The sequence below is a fragment of the Anas platyrhynchos genome, chromosome 4, assembly GCF_047663525.1.
Source record: "Anas platyrhynchos isolate ZD024472 breed Pekin duck chromosome 4, IASCAAS_PekinDuck_T2T, whole genome shotgun sequence".
Taxonomy (NCBI): Eukaryota; Metazoa; Chordata; class Aves; order Anseriformes; family Anatidae; genus Anas; species Anas platyrhynchos.
This window is the reverse complement of record NC_092590.1, coordinates 49,580,026-49,598,789: the sequence shown is the minus strand read 5'-3', so window position 1 is coordinate 49,598,789 and position 18,764 is coordinate 49,580,026. Positions and strand designations below refer to the sequence as shown.

The 18,764-nt window shown below is 44.7% G+C and overlaps 1 long non-coding RNA gene across 2 annotated transcripts in view; it reads left to right on the top strand.

The window, feature by feature from the left end:
* The window catches only part of LOC106014946 (uncharacterized), a 341,344-nt gene that overhangs the window by 16,136 nt on the left and 306,444 nt on the right, over nucleotides 1-18,764 (top strand). For both annotated transcript variants that reach the window (XR_011809168.1, XR_002399094.3), the window contains exons 3-6: nucleotides 341-430; nucleotides 8,306-8,460; nucleotides 9,108-9,288; nucleotides 11,693-11,772. This is a non-coding gene — a long non-coding RNA (uncharacterized lncRNA). The remainder of the gene's footprint in view (nucleotides 1-340; nucleotides 431-8,305; nucleotides 8,461-9,107; nucleotides 9,289-11,692; nucleotides 11,773-18,764) is intronic.

Genomic DNA, 18,764 nt, shown 5'->3' with positions numbered 1-18,764 from the left:
GCTCTTGTGACCGTAGCAGTTCAGCCTTGCAAGCATTTTCTCTGTTTGTATTTCATGCTGCTTGTTCTTTTAAATGGGCCTGGTGTTTTGTGAGCTGTAAAGCATCTCCGAGCCTGCTTATGCAGGACTGCAGAGCAACAAGCCTCCTTGTAATGTCTTTCAGGATGGCTCCATTTATATTAATTGTGTCACTAAAAATATTCCCTTTTACCTGGGGGAGCCAAGTCTGCATCACAAATCAGCCAGACAAGAAGAACCGTATCCACAGTGGGTAGCATTTTTAAGGGATAGAATTTTTCTCTGGTAGCTTGATCGTAACATCCACTCCTTTCTCTTGCAGGAGCTGATACAGAAAGCTGGTGCGTGTTACTGGCCGGCAGCTGTGGTTCACATCAGGAGCGGATCCATTTCTGGGGTTAGAAACAAAACTGTGAGTGCAGCCCAGAATTATTCAAAACTTTATCCTTAGGTTCTGTGATAACAGTAAAAGAAGAAACCTGGGTCTTGCTGTGCTTGGCAAAATATGTCACGATGGCGGTGTGCTATGATTGTTTATGGCTGTGTTTGTGCTATTTATTGCCCTCTAACTAGGAACACTGAAAATGCAAGGGTCGTGACTGAAACATGTAGCGGGGCTGTCAGGCAGCTTTTCCGTCAGCTTGGCAAGTGTTTTGTGTGTCAGCATTGGTGGCTGATAGCTGTAGGCAGATGTTGCCTGGGTCGGTGTCACCCAGCTCTCTAGTGGGGAAACTGAGGCAGCAAGGTGAGGGGACGGGCAGAGGGAGTGCAGTGAGAGCTGGTGGCAGAGCCCTACCTGGTCCTAGAGCTCTCAGTCCATAGAAACTGCTTTTTGCCTTCCTGGAGATTTTTCTGTCTTCATGGGACCCGTGGTTCCTGCGAGAGTCTGAGCACAGCCCCTGAGCTCTCTGCCTGTCCCCTCTGGTGGCACTTGGGGCACCCAGCTGTGGCTTGGCCCCGTTGTCTGTTCCTCACTCACTACCCCTAAGCGGAGTTTCCTCCTCCGGGCCCTTCCATTCAAAGCCCCTGCGATCGGTGTGCGTCTTCACTGGCTTGCGCCAAGTTTTGGCTCCAAGCCCTGTTCTACATTCAGCGAAAGCCTGCGGAGCAGTACCGGTGCCAACAGGCTGCATCAGCGTCTCAGCCCCGCTCTCTCCTCCCACTCCTTCCTACTCCTTTGCTACTTATTCTACCTTCCCCGACCGTGCGCTTTCCCCTGCCTCCTCCGAATCCCTCCTCCTCTTCTCCCCCCACTTCCCACCCTCACCCAACGAAGTCTTCGGTTCTTCCCGCTTGTAATTTGTCGCTAATCAGCTGTCAGTGTTGGAGCAATGATGAGAGGTTCATCTCTTGCTGAGGGTAATGGCCTTAAAAGTCACAGAGTCAATGTCAATGGGATCGCTCCAATTCAATCAGAGACCTGAATGAGAAATGGCCCCCGCTGACATTAGCACTCATTTTGAGCCCAAGCATCTGGGCCCTAGTAAATAACCATCAGTGGGTGGGTCCGGGGGACAGGTCATTAGCCCCACGAAAAATAAATATCGTTTCCCTTGATGGCTGCGAGTAATTTAGCTCAGACGAGGAAATTTCACCCTAGATTAAGTATGATGAGCCAATATCAGTCAGAGGAGGCCAAACAGTGAGAGCTTGATGAGATAGAGGGAAATTTATATGCAGCTGGCTGAATGCAAGATGAGTTGAAAGAAATGATGTACTCTTCCACTCTTTAGCCATGTGCAATGCCGGGCACTGTGTCTCCTGCAACCGGCACCCCCTCCTGATGCTGCTGGGCCCCCCCAGCTCCTGGGCACACGTCCGTGCACGGCACGGCCCACCCGCTGCCATCCCCACCCCCTCCGCCACCATCTCCGCTGTGGAATAACTGGCTGTGGTGCTGACAGCTTTCGCAGGCGATGCCTCCGAGTCACAGCAGCGGCGGCGGCTTCCGGAGAGGAGCTTGCCATGGCTGCGGGCTTGCACACAAGTCGCAGCCGCGGCCAGCCCTGCCTATCCAAAAACAGCACGGGAGCTTAATTGCTCTGCAGGCCCTCGAGGCCCATCGCCTGCTCCCTTCCTCTTACACAAATAACATAATAAGCCTCTTCCTGCACCTTTGCTTTGCATGCAGTATTATTTTTTTCTAGCTACTTCTTGAGCCCATCAATCTAGTACACGATACGCTAGATGGCTGTTAATTCCACTCCCTAGCCCCTCTTTATCAGGAGCACACGTTGGGAATCGTGTTTTATGTCTGCTGGAAACAGCGAGGAGGCAGCTTCACTCTCCCTCACTGGCCCAACTCTGCATCCCTAAAGCTGTGGTTTTAGGCTGGGGCCTGTCCCCTGGCTGTGCCCCAAGTACAAATCGGGCATGCTGCAGCAACCAGCTTGGCTCTCCCTCATCATTTGGTCTTTCAGGGCGACCCCTGGCTAACTGGGACAGGAGCACGGGATGAACATAGTGAGCTGGGTTGCCAGAGGAAAACTGAAGCAGGCCAAGAGCAGACAGAAATGAAACAGAAAGCATGTGGAGAAGTGCATTATTTCAATTTAGGCATGAAGGAGGGAGCTGCAAATGGAAGTAAGAGGCCTTGCTGCAGCCAGTGCAGGCCTGGGGTGCCTGTTTGGAGGCCAGTTTTTCAGCATGAGAACCAATTAATAGTGCTAAGAATTACTATCAGACTGTTATGTGGCATAGCCAGGTGGCTTCATTCTGTATTTCTTCCTACCTGGTGCATTTTCTTGTGCCTGAATATTTGTCTTAATTTGCTTAAATTCTCTCTCTTGCCCCATTAAAAACTGTCAGCCTCAAAAGACCAAGCAGTTGGAAGGTCTGACAGCGAGCAAGCAGGTGGAAGGCTGCTGGGAATGCCCTTGTTTCCTGTACAAAATGTTTCCAGTAGAAACTAGAGATTTTCATCTATCAGCTTACACATTTCCACACTGTATTCCAAGTAATGACAAAGTGTGTTTATCCCATATTCCTGGAACCTCTTCTGTCATTGTGCTGTAGTTGACCACAAGCAGCTTCCAGTGCAGCGGCAGGTAGGTAGCACTTAAATCATTCACTTTTTTAAAGAAGAGGTGCTAGTTGTTCATGTGTGTCAGCTCCTTTTATGCCCACCTGAGCAGAAGCAAAAGTATCTTTGTAAATATTCTGCCATACCTCGTAAAACCTCTGTTAAATGCTGGGCCTTGCTGTTGTGCTGAAAGGTTAGCCAGTGTGCAAAGCAACAGGCTGAAGTGCCAGGATAAGTATGTTAGGCACGTAGCATTTCACCTGGCCTAAAAACATCTGGCTGCAATTGAAGAAGTATTTCTTCTCTGAAGTAAATCCTGTGCAAGTATGGTCAGAGGAACAATGACAATTTATGCAAAAAGAAAGTCTGGGTAGGATAGAGAATTAGAGATTAAAGGAAGCAGAGAAGGAAAAAGCTTGGACACAGAGGTACCTTGTTTCCAGCCACCCTGGTTTTGAATATCCTTTGGATTACACCCTCAAAATGCAGGATCTGCAGCCAGGATGGCCCATGTGTGGGGCTGCCAAGTCCCCCAGAACCAGCTGCATGTTTGGCTTTCCCTCAATGCAGCGGTGTTGGGAAGAAGCTGACACCATCTCCAGCTTCGGAGATGCATTCTTTTGGAGAATGTTCCTCTCCCTGAGCTTTCCTTTTCCCTCAGCTACTGGAGTTGCAGGTTTATGATTTTCTTATGCTTTGCAAAAGGATGGGATGTTGGTTCCCCTCCTCCAGGGTGACCGTGAGGTGGTAACTCTGCCCAATTTGGTAAAATTAAAAAAAAAAAAAAAAAAAAAAAAAGGAATCAAAAGAGAATTTCATTCTGCAAAAGGTTCTGAGTTTTCAGCTTTTTTTCCCCCTCCTTTCTTGTGTATCGAGGTAAAATCTATCTGTCTCTCTAATTATCTGTTTATCTATTTTTATTTTATTTATTTATTTGTTTTTAATATTGGATAATGCTGAGGTACAGAAATTCTGAATTTTCAGCTTCCCTGTTTCTTTCCTGATGATACGATGCTGTTAGCTGAAAAGGAGGGCTGCTTGTAGAGCAGTGAGTAGATCTGTGATTTTTTTCTTTGAGATGAAGCAATGTAGACAAGAGAAATAAATGCATTGGCTGACCTAGTACCTGCTCTTAGGGGTGTATAAGCAAATGGAGGTGACAAGTCAACTCCAGAACATTTCTCTCAGAGGATGTGATTTTAGTGAATGGAGATTCTTCCTGGTTAAGTGTGTGTGAGTCTCTCTTCTCTGTAATGCTTCTTCTGTACGTTCTTTGCTTCTGTCTCTTGGACTTGTCCACATCTTAATGTAGCAGAGCTGCAGGTCCTATTGCTGTCACAATAAACAAACAAAAAAACCCACAGTGATAATTAAAAAAAAAAAAAAAAGGCAAAGAAACCAACCTCCCAAGAGAGGATAGGAGAGGATTGCTTTCAGGAGGTGGTTTTCCTTCTAGAATACGTTTTTCTTCGATCTTTTAAGTGGTCAGCTCTCCTCAATAGGAGAAAGAGATTTGGCTATAAGGATGCTTGTTTGTGCAGCACTGTCTGCATGCCTCATTTAGGATGTGCTCATGCTGGAGACCCAGACCCTTTTGCAGTGGCTTTTCATTGATGAACTTCTCCAAGTGGTACAAGGGTTTTTACACACAATAGCTTTTCCTCTCTGTCCTTCCTATTTTGAAAAAAAAAAATAAAAAAAAATCAGTTGTCAGGACTCCTTGAGTCTGAGCATAGAGCGCTTTGGAGGGTGATGGTTTGCAACTGACAATAGCTGTTTATCTCAGAGCTCTGGGGGAGAGTGGGGAGCATAGTTATGTGGCCTGTCCAGTAATCAGGAGCATCTGTGCAGCATTATGGAAATAACTGGAAATACAATAGAGGTAGAGAGAGAGTTCTGTCAGCTCTTAACCAGGCCAAAATTGTACTTCTTATGCAATTGGGTGTATATATGGCTGATTTTGTTGTTTGTTGTTGTTATTGCATTTTCTTACAACAAATGGACTTTTCCTTATAAGAGCTTTCTGCTGGGGATGCTTTAGTCCTATTTTTTTTTTCTTTTTTTTTCTTGTATGCTTAAGCTACAGCATGCCCTGGTGAGTAGTATGGGCTCTACTCTGGCCTTGGGTAAGCAGGTATAAAGTTAGCAGAGTTATAGCCTCCACAACTAGACCTGGCTTTTGGCCCCATGCCTGTGTGGCTCCCTCGCCAAAGCAGAATTTGCCGTTTCTGCTATTTGTGTATTTATTTATTTTTCCTCTCCCGGCCCCTGATAAATGTCATTCTTCAACATGCAGTATCTGTCTCCTGCTCTCTTGAGGTGGTACACGAGCAAATTGATGAAGAAACCATTGACAAAGTCCTGATGGTAGAGGGGGTGATGATGAATTGGGAGCCATTACAGCAGGTATTGTGTGCATTCTACCAGCTGACGCTCAACTTCCCTTCTAATGCCAGTTGCCTTCTATCATCTGGTACACGGATTGGATGCAGGCTTCTCCCAATTAAAGCCAGTGAGGTCATATACTTCCTAATTACAGGCTAGTCCATTGTGTCTAAATGTGACAGACATGTGCTTGGAAAATTGCTTTTAATGCCTAAATAAACAAGATGAACTAAATGGCAGATTTGAATCGTAATTGAAAGTGCTCAGCCTCTTGAATTTTGCACTGACTTTCTGATAGCCACTTGTACTGCCGACCACCCTCATTTGGGGATGTTTTGTTCCTGGCATAGCAATGCTATTATGTCGCATGTGGGCCTTCACCCGCTCCCTTTCTCTGGGACATTAGTGTTTTACAAACATATGCAGCATGATCACACAATGGAGAGCGAGCCCGCCCCCCTGCAAGAGGAGAAGAGGGTTGTGGCGGGAGAGACAAATCGAGTTGACACCAACAGCAGGAGTGGGTGAGCGAGCAGATCGAGTACAATGCAAGTCCAGCGGTACAATGCAGGATGGTTAAACACAGAAATTCTGCATATTGCAAAGAAATCCCAAGTGACTGCTGACAACCTTGGGGCTGAGAGATGTCTCTGCGTGGGCAAGCTGTGCTCCCAGTTACTTAGGGAAAAATCTGGACTTTTTCCAGATAGGCAGCAGGAGTTGCTCTAAATTCAGACCCCGAGCACGATATTGACCTCCTGTGCTGAAACTTTGAAGAGAGGATAAAACCTGTGTAGATATTCAGGAACAGACTTTTGAGGGTATATGTATGTTAAATAATACACTTATGCTAGGCCAAAGGCAATTTAAGTGTTGCATTTTATCTGACACTGAAGGCAAAATGCTCGGTTTTCCAGGCAGCTTGCTATTGCTTGCATATGTATTAGTTTCTGTTTGGAGTATTCCCTGCAGGATTATCTAAACTGGCTAAAGCTTCACTTGGTATTTGCTTGTATTTCATAATGGTTGGCAATATGCAGTTCTCACTAATAGCCACAAATGCTTGTTGTGCCTGGCCCTGCTCTGCTTCTGCTCCAGTCATTCCCTAGGGCCAAGTTTGCACCTGAAGGTTCGAGACTGAGTAAGGCAACTGGGGCTGTCCTTGGATATCGATGACCCTGCCAGTGGTGTCCGGAATAGGTGGTGCCATTGCAGAATGAACATGGAGTAGACCATAGTACCATCTTGTTTTCCAGCTCGTGTGACTTCAGGGCTCAGTTCAGCTGGCTGCTTAGGTATGGGATAGACTTCAATGTGGTGGTTTGCATGCTTCAGGCTTGGCCTGGAGTGATGCGCTCTGCCAACATGTACCCTGAATTCTTTGTACTTGTTCAGATCCACGTCATGCAAAGCCCTGAAGCATTGACCTAAAGAGGGTGGGAGTGGGGAGGTAATGTCTGTGTTTGTATCAAGGTGGTAATAGGTATGGTGAAATCTGTGGTGGAGTGAAGGCTGAGCCCCAAGCTGGCTCTGGCCAGCAACATCATTTAGTCTAGTTGAAATGGTGTGGTGAGGCAGCATCCAGTAAATCAGTTTTAGCATGCCCTAGTATATGGTACAGCTTAAGTATGTGCATAACTTGAAGATTGCAAGCAGCTCTCTTCAAATTGGTGCTTGAGGTTATATGCCAGCATAAACACCCAGCTGGACTGAGGCTTGTTCTGACAAGCACTTTCCTGGAGAGATTATCATCATATTTGCTTCTTGCTTCCTTACATTAATTCCTTAATGGCTGCCTGCAAAGAGAGTACTGTCTCTCTGCCCTGTTGTAGGTATGAGCTCTCTGATGCAGGGCAAAAACAATTCCCTTTGCAAACAGTATTTTATTTTTGGAACTTATGGGTGTCAAACTCACACTGGTGTAAAGACAGATGTGGAGTGCTTGGGGCCTGCAGCAGTATATCGAGCCCTGTTGTTTTATGTTGATAGCACACTGGTACAATTTACATCAGCTGTTCTTTCGTACCTTGAACTGAAAGGTACAGCAGCTGTTGATGTTGTATTTATGTCACTGTAACTATTTAGGCTGTGCTTTTGACAAGCACTCACATATTTCATGGTGTTCTGCATCCTCTTGGGCTCTGAAAGCCCAGTTGCATGGACTGATGATGAGACACTGTAAGAAACAGCTAGCATGAGAGAGAAGAGGTCAGCTCTGAAGATCTGGTATAAATTGCTCTTGAAGAAGGTACAGGTTCCTTTTCTGCAACCAGTCACCTGTTCCCATACTGTTTGCTGGAGCTTAGTTGTCTTGAGTATTAGTGCTCTTTTAGCTTTGGGTACAGTGCAAAAAATATGTGCAAAAGTTACTTGAGAAGTGGAAGGTACAAAGTCCGAATGATTCTTATTTTCTTTTTCCCTTGGGAAACCTGTCTGAATGTTAAAAATTTGAATAAATGTGGAGGCGTTCACACTGAAGTTAGGTGGGAGCTGTTGTGGAGTCTGAACTCTTGTTGAATATGCTCCTGAATCCAAGCCTTAGATCAGGTGTGCTGAAGCATGAAATGAAGGCTTTATTACCCCGAGATATGTGTGCTACATACTGGCATGGGAGGCAGGTTGTTTGTTGCAGCTCTACAGAGGATTTCTGTCCTTTGCAAATGATGTGAAATGAACGCTGTTTATTTGGCACAAGGTATGGGCATTGGAGGAAAAAACAGGACTTGCCAGTAAGGGCTTCGTTCCTAGGGTGTAGATTTAATAGCATCAACCAATTCATTTTAAATGACCTGGCTGTTGCAGGCACGGCGGTTTTTGGGAGACAAGGAATGTACAGGCAGCCAAACTAACAGCTTTGATCTCTCTCTAACTTTTTGTAAGGTTAAGTGAATGCCATGCAAATGCAGGATGCCAGGAGAACATCTCTGCTTCTGAAGGATAAAGAAGAAAATTGCATCCAAACAAGTGTTCCCATCTACAGGGGTTGTACTTCTGCTAGCAGAAACGATAGGAATATTTCTTTGAAGACAGGGCAGGCAAGTATCCTGCTCTGCTGCAGAATCCTTGTGTGAACTTGGATTGGTCACTTAGGTAAAAATCCTCAGAGATCTTTTCACTTTGACTTTCAAGTGATTTTCTGGGGGATGTAAAGGCCAAACTGCCTTTGACAATCTAGGTCTTACTTTCTTTGGCTTCACCAGTGCGATTTTCACCGCCATATTCAAAATGTACCCAGGCAATATCACTCCCTGTTCTCCAGAGACTTTGCTGTTACAGTTTTGAGTTTAGGGAAAGGTAAACACAGTGAAGATTGCGAAGTGCTTACTTGATAATGGGAGCCATATAAACACCTGGCATGGATAAGCTGCTCTTTTGTGCCTGTGTCCAGTAAGGAAAAGTGTTATTTATTCTGACAGCATCCTCTAAGCACTGAGAGCTCCCTCTGGGCTTCGCCTGATGCCTTTAACCTGATTACTGCCAGCCCTGCAGCCTTCCGTTAACTTATTCTCACATACTATAAACCACCCATTAGCCTTTTTCCTCAAAAGAACTTATTTACAGAGGCCTGCCACTGCCTTTACTGCATTGTTTGTAGGAACTGTCTTTCTGGCTCTGCAGCCACAGAGCACCAGTGTACAAAAGCAAGTTTGTGGCTGGAATTTGCTGTTTCTTTCCTGTCCAGATGGTCACTCTCAGCCCCATTTGACCTCTCAAGTACAGGCTCTGGACTCAAAAGCAGGAATTAGCAGGCTTCAGCTTCTCCTTCGCAACAAACTGTGAAGAGCTTCAGCAGGAGGTTGGCTTCAGGGAGAGGCAATGTATCGGAACACATTGCAAAAGACACTTCTTGCAAGAAAACATGAGTAAGTAAATGAAATACTGCTTTTCCGCCTGTAGCTGGAACTCATTTTCCAAGGACCCCTGCTGAAGAGACTCCCTTGGGTGTTTCACATAAATGTTTTCACTGAGAGTGGTCCCTCTTCCTCGAGTGGGCAACATGGTGTTCTTCAGTTCTTTTCGCTCTGCCCTGCCTGCCCCTGTTCGTTTGTCCTTGAGCACCCCTTACCTGTGGTAGATGTGACAGTGAATACCAGTTGGTGTGACCTTAGTCACACTGAAATGGTGATGGAAGGGTAGCACTTGCACCTCTGTGGGACTAAGTGGTGAAAGCAAGCAGCTAAAGCTTTAACAAGTAAGGCAAAACTTGGCCTGCATGTGTGTCATAGAAGGCTCTTGTGTAGGGATTTGTCTGTGAATACTCCCAGTACTTTATGCGTTTGAGACTGGATTCAGTGGCTTAGGGTGTACCCTCACAGTGGCAGGCAAAAGTCATTAGTGATGCCACCATCAGTCTGTGAGTGCTGACGAGCGTGTATCTCATGTTAATTCTGGCTAATTAGTGCGAGGGCTAAGTTTAAGTTTGGCATTCATCTGTTTTGTTTCCATGTTTTCTCCTATAATGGAGCTGTTCTTTTCTGAATGCTTTCATATACTGGAGTATAATAAATAAGTAACAATAAATTTATAAATAAATAATTTACAGTATTATTTATAATATATTATAATGTCATAGGTTTATTACTCTGTGTATGTGTGTTTGTTTGTGTGATTTGTTCTGTACCTATTTTGGACCCCCTACAGAATATGCTAAGCTCATACTTGCTTTTCAGAGAGTGGTTTCAAATAGCCAATGCCAAGTTAAACTATGTGCTCCTGAGTATCAGAGATACCTCTGACATTTGGAAAACTAATACAAAGTCAGCAACTGTACAAAGTCCCCAAGTAGCTTAAGACTGAAGCCAGGTGAAGTTCCTGTTGCTTCTTTTTTTCTTTGAGGCTTTGAAGTTGCAACTTTTTTTTTTTAAGCATAGGAGATAGCATTTAAAAATGATTATCCCCTTGGAGATTTTTATAAAAGTATTCTTTGTGGTCACTGTTACGTATTTCAGACCAGGCTCTCTGATGGTGCAAGCAGATGGGAGTTGATTTCTCTTTGCTTTGTTTATCTCGTATCATCATATTGTGGTTTTGAATCCTGAATTATTGCATTCCCTCTCCTTTCTTGAGAATAGTGTGGAAGCAACTGGTCACCTCAGCAAACCTTATTCAGCTCAGGGTCTGGAAATTAATAGTAACCTGCTTTCAGTTTTAGGGCATGTAGTTCCAGTGACATCTTTATGGATAGCCACTGGAAACGGAAAAGTGTCCCCATGGTTATAGGTGTAAACCCCCCAGTTTTTACCATTTTCCCTCTAAGCCTCCAGGCTGGACTCAAACACAAACATTTTACTAAAGCTTTACTTGTCATGGTTCCCGGGACAAGGCTTTACCTAAGCAGTTACTTCGTAAAATCTGAGGTTTTCAACGTTTGGGCATACAGAAAGTGCCTTTCTTGAAATGTGACATATCAAACACAGAAGCTGGCAGCCAGAATACATAAAAACATACTGCGGAAGTCAAAAGGTTTCAAAGAAGACGTTCTGACATTTGAAGTGTCACTATCAGCAAGGTAGTATGGTAGTGCTGTCTGCGAGTGTCAGCACTAGGAAGCGAAAGCTTATCTCCTGAATCGCTGTCCAATGTAACAGCAAGATCATCCTGTTTTTGAAATGATGGCATTTTAATCAATTGGAAAAAGCAGCTTGAGCTGGCAAAGTTCCTCTTCTTTCTCCCCCCTTTTTCTCCCCTTTCCAGCACTCATTTAATGCAGCTAAACTGTGGCCAGAAAGATTTTGTAGAGAGCAGTTCCAACAATATTCTCTCCAAAAATGAGACACCCTCAGCTCCTTATTTCTGCCAGCAGCAAATTTTTAGGAGTGATTGATAAAGTCCCAGGCCTGGGGGCTTTGTAATGGAAGTGCTGACAGACCCTTAACTGGAGCATTGTGAAATGCAATGCTGTAATACAATGAATAATATTCATGAATCTGCCATAATGCTGGATATTATCACTCATTACCATTGTAAGAAAGGGGTGATTAAACTAATAGTTACTGAGAGACATTTCTGGTGACAGGAGGCAATGATTAGAATGAACTGACTTCAATATACATTTAGAACTGGGAATAATGGGATGTGGCAGGAAGCCAATAAGTGAACATGGCCCACAGCTCTGATCAATGAATTACTTTTTTTCCGCTTTACAGCAGTACATGGTGTTTAATGAAAAATCAATAGCCCCCTGTAATTCAAAACTGTAATCAATCGTTTGACCTGAAGCTTTCCCTTTTTTTCTTTTTTCCTCTCTCTCCCCCTCTCCACTACCAGGGAAGATGTCTTTGGCTGATGACACAGTTCAGTTGCAAGACGCAGTACTTCACGAGGCTCGCAGAAGGAACCTGACACAGGTCTGCTGCAATTTATACCAGCTGCAACACATATATATGGAAAATCTGGGGACAGACTAGGTTGGATGTTGCTGCAGTCTTGCCTTAGCTCTGCCTCAGCCAGGATGGGAAGGTAAAATGAGAACTCTGCTCCTTCTTTAGCCTCTCATCACTGGCCATGAGGGGTTTTATACAAACAGTCCCATTCCGATGCGGCTTGAGGGCATCTGTTGAGAATGGTTGGCCCCTTTCTTCAGGCTGTAGCCACTTGTGCAGCCCAGTCGTGGAAGAATTTTGCTGCCCCAGGCAACTGTCTTTCTGCCTGTGTGAGAGGCAGCCCACCTCCACCCCTGCCCTTGACTGTAGAGGGTCAGAAGAACTCTCCTGTTAGGAAGGCACCCCACCAGAGAGCTCTGCTGGATGTCTCCGAAGTGCTTTCAAAGCTGCAGATGAAGGCTCATAGGTGTTCAGTGATACTACAGTGATTCTACTGTTTCTGAAAGGAAAGATCTTCCCACCAGACCTGTTAGGTCCTTCGGATTCAGCCAAGCTCTGTCAGTTGACTCCATTGGATCTGACTTGTGAAGCCTCTGCTTGATATAGGTGTGAATTAATTCAGCTTTGTTCCAAGCACACCAACAGAGGCATGAGTGAGAGAAAAATAATGCAGCTGAGCATCTTTCAGAAAACTCAGAACCACACTTTGCATGTAGGTAGACATTGTCATCAGTGCCTGGCAAGCCTTGTTAGAGGGTTTTATTTTAAACACCGGGAGAAAGGAGGAACTCAGTTTTGGAAACAGATGGGTAATGCACCTGGGCCATTAGTGCCTGTTGACCTCAGTAAGATAGGCAACTTTGTGTGGTGGGGCATGTTTTGTTAGATACTAGAGAAAATAGTTTTCTGTCTGAATTTTGTGTTGAAGAGATCTTACTACTAGAGCTAATTAATGCTGTGTGTCCAGTGGCAAGTGTCAGCAGCAGCTCTTCTGAAAGGATAACAAAGGCGATTAGCATCATTTGCAGTAGTTCTACGATAACCCATTTCTATGAATCAATAATAAAACCTTACTCTCAGCAAATCCCCAGAAAGGACAGTTGTTGAAAAGTTAAGGATTTATTTGTAGGTATTGGAGTATTTTGCTGCTTCTTCTCTACATCTTGCTGGCTTTTTTCTGTAGTCCCGTCACCAGCTACCAGACTCAAACACCGTCTCCAAGGGAAGAAAATGAAGCATCAACAATGGCAAAGACCTGCCTACTGCAGGATTATTCTGAACAGCCTGTTCCTGACTGTTTTGCTCAGTCTACTTCTAAATGATTCAGTGATAAAATGTCACCCTTTTCCATTCCAAGACAACTCACAAATGGAAAGGTTTTTGCTCCTAACCTAAATGCAAGGATATTGTCGTGGTATGCCATTTTGGGTCACTCTTGTACCCCTGACTAAGGAGTTTTCTGCCTCGATGCATCAGGAAGACACATGGGTTAAGCTAAAATTTACAGCATCTCTCTGGTTCCTCACTCACCACCCCCACCCTTTCCCCCCTGCTATTTGTTGTAGTGCATGAGGAGAAGAGAGCAAGCGTGTCTCTTGGGTTTGACGGCTCCCTTCTGCTTCTCCGTCTTCTGTGGCCGCTGCTTTTGCTGCTTTGCCTGTTAACTGAATGGCTGATTTCCTGGCACGGGGACAACGCTGGTCCCTTGGCGGGAAGCTGAGCACACGCAGTATTGCCAAGCAACACTTTCCAATGGATTGTGTGTGCCACAACTCTTGCTTGGTGTCACGTGCTGCAGTCTTCTGATTTTTTTTTTTTCCCCTTCCATCCAGAGAAAATGCATATGCATAGGGATGTGGGAGTGAGTGGGTAGAAATGGGATCTTAGGAGGCTGGGGGAAAGTATTAGGGTAGAAGGGCCAGGATTCCTTAAGGACACAGATACAGCTAGAAAAGTGTTTATATTTTGGTCTGTTTAAGAGCTTTGTATGGAAGCTGCACTGTATTGGACCATTCTATGTCATAGCTGCTAAGATGCCCATGTGTGTCTCAGGAGAGCATGGGTTGCTTCCCAGTCCACCAACACGAGGGTCTGTCATTGCCCTCTGTGAACCTCAGCGGGACACAGCAGGTCCTGCCCTGGAGGCAGGTGAAGCTCAGGTGAAAATGTGGTGCTCTGAGCATCTGAGCATGTTTTCTACACTGCTCATTTTGGTTCCAACTGTTTCTCCTTCCTTTTCTCCTTCTCCTTCCTAAGTGCTCTGCCTTAAATGACTGATAGTCCCTGTGTGACATCTTAGTGACTGTTTTGCTTTGAAAACAAAAGTGTCAGTGCAAGGAAAAGCTTCCTTGCTTCCTGCTTGAGGAAAGGCAGCTTGAAGACTGCTCTTCAGAGGTATTGGTGCTGATAAAGGGGTTTGTTGGAATGTGACAAAATGGAGGCAGTCCTTGCAGGCCACACAGCAAACAGTCGCATAAGAATATCTAAAAGATCTCCTCTACTGAGTATTTACCAGTGGCCTATGCATTTCTTATCTGTTCTGTCCTCAGATGGAAAAGGACAGATGTCCCATCCTGGAATTTCTTGTTTGGCACTGGAGCTTGCTTTCTGCTTGGGATACCAGAGTTACATAGCAGGTGTGCATGCCCATATAAAAAAGGGTATACTGTACTGTGGGGGAATGGGTTTGGGTTTTGGGCTTCTCTGGCTCCAAAGGGCTAAGAAGATGATTCCTTGTCCTGTCCCAAACCTATTGAGACTATGAACAAGGGGAGTGGATTTCATCCTGAAAGAACATCTTCGGTGGTAGATGACAAGCATTTGTTTTGGGCTTGGTCCCAAAACTGTTCCCAAATCAGGCAAGAGAACTGAATGCAGCCCTTGAAGCACTCACACTAGTTCTAAATGTCCTTTTCATCTCCGAACAGGCACTTCTGGATTTTATTGCTCTTTGTAGTAGCCTGAGTAGTGACACCATTGCGCTGCTGCAGGCCTATGCCCAGTGGTCTCCACTGTGGGGCCTTTTCTCTCCTGAATTTCTTGCTGATCTTCACTGCTGCTTATTCCGAAAGACGACTGGATGAGGGCTTTGGGATTTGGCTTCAGGACTTGGAGATGATGCTTTAAATGCAAGGAAAATGGAATGAGTGAAAGCATCTTTATTCAAGAGCTCTCTCCCCACCCCTCAAGCCTGCCACCAGAGACACATTCGTGGCTCTCAACTGTCTACCTGGGATAGTGGGTACCAGCCACCACCTCAAATACAGCATAGAAGTAAGAATGGTGCTGATAACGACGTGGGAATCAAAGAGGCAATGAAACTCTCAATCTGGATGTTGCAAATCTCGTCCCATGAATGGAGTGAGTGAATTCGCAATAACACTGCAATTGGTGCAATGGCAGCTTGTCAGGCGGCTACTGGAGCAAGTAGAAGCACTCAAGCTGTGGTAAATATACTCTGCATCACAATTATGTAACAGACCGCATCCTATCCTGCACTCATTTGCTGAACAAAAAGGGCCAGCTCCTCAGCTGGTGCAAATTGGGGTGGTGCCACTGACTTCGATGGATGAGGACTTAACCCTGGGATGATTCTCGACAATCCCGCTCTCGATTTCTTTATCTCCTGCCATTTAGAGAGGAACCTGTGTTCTTACCTTCTGCTGCGTGTGCGACTTAATTGATTTCTATTTTTTTAGATGCTATTTGTTAATTCACATTGTGTATTTTGCCGACCAATTATATGCATGGCCATATTGTGTGACTGCAGCAGTCTGGTGCAGTGCAAGGAATGCCACATCATGTGAGACGTTTCATCTCCATGAGTAACCTAGTCACTGTGGTAAATGAATACATGAATACAGTACATCCAGGAGAGATTAAACGTATTGACCGGTGCCTCTAGTCACCATACAAATGTCATTGTTTTTTAAATTTTTCCCCCCCTTTCTTGTTTTCTCGACACATTTTGGTCCCCTTTTCGCTTCTCCCCTTTTCCCTTAAGTAGAGATGACACAGATCAATACCTTTGATGGAAAGTAATAATCAGGCCTATTAAGTGACAAAGGTTTACTCTGTAACAGCTGTGCTGGCGGGAGAGGAGAGCTTGTCTGACTAATGAATCATGAAACAATCAGGCAGTAGCCATTTGTGTTTAGATCTGTAAATATGGTGTGGTTCAAGTGCCAGACCATCTCCAGCACTCCAGCTGGGGGCACAGATGGTCCGCATTCAGAACAGCACAAGTGTAAAGAAAAGCTTCCCCCCCTCCCTCCCCCCTCCCCATCCCTTTTCCTTTTCTGTCCCATACTGCCCCTCTCAGAGGAACCGATCGGCTAGCTTTAGGATAAAGTTATGCTGTGGGAAGTCATAATGTTGGCCCTCAGACTGAGCAGCTCTCAGCAAAATGCATGCTGTTGTGCTTGTCCAAGAGGGGAAAAACCACAGCGAAGCCCACAATTGATTTATGCTGTTTGAGGGACTCTTATATTTTTGACTAAAAATTACTGTTTGTTCCTTGCTTCCTACCCCTTCCATTTCTTCTTCATGCCCGAATAACAGATTTCCTTCTGAAAGGCATGATGACGTCAGCTTTCTAGCACCTAGAGGACAATTGAGCATCACATCAGGAATTCAAAGCTGGAGCGCAGGCCCAGCAAGAGAGGGAGAGAAATAAAGTTGTCAGGGAGTTCAAGCTGTTTCCACTGTCTTGACTTCAGCTGAGAGTGCAGCCTCCAGTACTGGTTGTTTATGCAGCTTTTCCTCCCTTCTCTTAGAGGAGGCCAGGGATCCCAGCTGACACAGAAGAAGCTTCCGATTCTTTTTTCCAAGAGCTAGTACCATGGTAATGAATATGCGTTGAGTGCTTTCTCACCTGCAAAGAGAACAGCATATCAAGTAGTCTTGTTTATGTAATATCTAAGTTCAATTTTGACAAATCTCACTGTTTAAAATGTGGAGCTTAATGCAGTGAATTAAGGAGACCTAGTTTTCTGCTGTCTTTTACACTGATGGAACTCCACAGACAGCAAGCAATGGAAGAAGGTATAATACAGAAATAACAACGACTTCAGGCCACAAAGTTATTCCTGTAATCGGTGTGTGCTGCTGGAAGCTTAATTGCCCATTGCAAGCTTTCTATTATGGAACACTTACTTTCTTTCATGGCATGTATATGTTTCTCTGTGTGTGTGTGTGTACGTGTGCCTTTATAAATATGTTCAGTACGTTATTTTACTGTAACCACCTGAATCCAAACAATTTGCACCTTGGTTTAGTGAAAGATGCCATTCATGCAATGGGACAGTTGTTACTGCAAATAGGTATTCTTTGGATGTGCTTTGGATTTCTTAAGCTGCAGTTTGGTAAATGAGCACAGAAAGCAAAGAAATAACTTCATCTCTTGGGCATGGAAGTTGGCTTTGCTGGCAGATGCACAGCAGTGACAAGGGCAGAATCAGGTAAGTGTTAAGCCAAACTGCTGCGTTGGATTAGAGCTTTTTGGAATAGCAAGGCTGTGTGTTAAAGCAAATGTTTGCATAAATATACGTCTGTCTAAACTCTAGTAGAATAATGGGGTGTACTTGAAAACATCTGCAAAACGATTTCTTTGTCGTTATTTAATAGGGGAGATAGTGCTGAGTTACCATTGTCTGGATCACTCAGTGGCAGGAAATGAGTTCTTAGCACTGTGACCTGCTCTTCAGACCTCTCTGAAGAAGCCAGTCCTGGTGAAAGCATGACTTTCTGTTCTTATTTCAGTACTCATTTATCTTAGGAGTCTCAAGTTAGCTAGTATCTCAGTTTATTGGTGTTGTTTGCTTCTACAGATTGTCACTCTCTTGGCAGCTTCCTGGCCATGTTGGGGAACTCTCACCTTGGAGGAAATGTCTTTCCAGTAGGTCTTGCCTGAGGCTCCTGCTAGGCAACCCTGTATGCTTCTGCCCTTGTTCTGTGCTGCATCTTCTGTGATAATTCCTGCTCAGGCTGCAGTGCACTGTGAATATAATTCAGTGAAGGTATTTGACCTGTTGGTAATTTGTGCTCATTTCTTGCTGTGTAAATAATTTCACAGGGCACAAGTCAGTGAAAAGACACATCCCTGTTTTCATTTGAAAAATAGCTAGGTTTCTGCACACGTATTCTAGCTGCTTCTGACTCTCTGGAAGCATACAATGGCCAGAAATATGTAAAGCCATGTAGTTTCCAAACTACAGGGAAAACTACACGCAAAGAATGGAGCAGACTATGGACACTTGTCCTGTTTTCTGTTATACAGTTAGAAGAAAATGCAGGGGAGTTCAGTGAACGGATCTCTGCTGGCAGGCCCAAGATTTGAATTTGGTCTTTACTCCTTTCTACAGTGGGTCAGAATACAGATCTCTAATGAGCCCTCTTGTTTCTCCAAAATGACCTGAAAGGTAATAGCATTTCATCACCTGAGTTTTGGACTCTATGAAGTGTTCTTTATTAACTTAATTATACTAAATAACTATAGAGACCCAGTTAAACTGGCATAGTCAACAAGATTGGGTGATGGTCTGCTTAGCTTGGGATTGGTTTGCATCAGTCATTGTCCTGGTGAAAGGATGTTTTTGTCTCTGATTTTCTCTATCCCTCTCTCTTGGGTAACAAGGAAATGTCTTAAGTGCTGAAGTCACTATGGACCTGTGTATCTCCGTGCAATTTATTCACAGAAAGGCAGTTACTGATTCCAGAGGCATAATTTGGACTTGTGTGTCTCAAGTGAATTGGAGTGGGTTATATAGCATTTGGAATGCTTTGCTTTAGATGCTTTTAAAAAGAAAACCATATAAAGCATAAAACCAGACCAAACGAGCAAAAAGTTCTGAAGAGACTTGTGAGGACTGCCTAACAACTAGCCGCAGCACAGGTCTTCAGCTGCTGTAGGCTGCTGTGTGGCCCTCCCAACACACAGGAAAGAGGTGTGGCTTGCTGTCTGCCAGGGTCTTGGCCCAGGATGCGTACCCTTGCAGAGGTTTGTTGATAAGAGCCTA